Genomic DNA, 664 nt, shown 5'->3' with positions numbered 1-664 from the left:
ATCTCATCCTCAGGCTTCAGAGAGGCTTCTCTGTTTTCTTTGCAGCTTCTTCCTACACCCAGTGGGTCTGTCTCCTCCCTCTGTTTCTGAAGACATCAGCTTCTGGGGCAGGGGTTGTAGCTCAGAGTATGTCCCTTGGTGGCCATTCTTTCTTGAACTCCACATTAAGCACACATAGAAATAAAAGGCAGCAACTTCTTGTGTCTGTTGTCATATTGTCTCTTTTGACCCTTGTCATGTTCAGAATATCCCTTAAATTTTGGGGAACTGATAAGGTCCCCATTTCCCAAAGTAATGTATGGCAAAGGCTAAACAAACAGAGGCAAATTAAAGCCCCCTCACAGAATTTGAGATTCTCTCAGGGTTGAAGCAAGACCTTCTTGGGCAGTCCATATTTATTCAGTTATCTGAAGAAAGGAGAAGAATACTAAAAAAAGTGGAACTACTCCAGGACTTCTCCAAGTAAGGTATTAACCCAGGCTTGCCTTGCTGGTCCTGCCCCTGGGGCATGCTGAGAAGGCTATTGAGACTGGGTGTGGTGGCATGGACCTCTAATCCCAGCTCTTTGGAGGCTATGAGTCTGACCTACGTAGTGAGATCCTGTACACCCTGTAGACCCTTACTAAAATACAAGAAAACAAAACAGAACAACCAAAAAAAAAAA

Source organism: Octodon degus, unplaced genomic scaffold, assembly GCF_000260255.1.
Source record: "Octodon degus isolate 3935 unplaced genomic scaffold, OctDeg1.0 scaffold00072, whole genome shotgun sequence".
NCBI lineage: Eukaryota > Metazoa > Chordata > Mammalia > Rodentia > Octodontidae > Octodon > Octodon degus.
Note: the sequence above shows the minus strand (reverse complement) of the source record.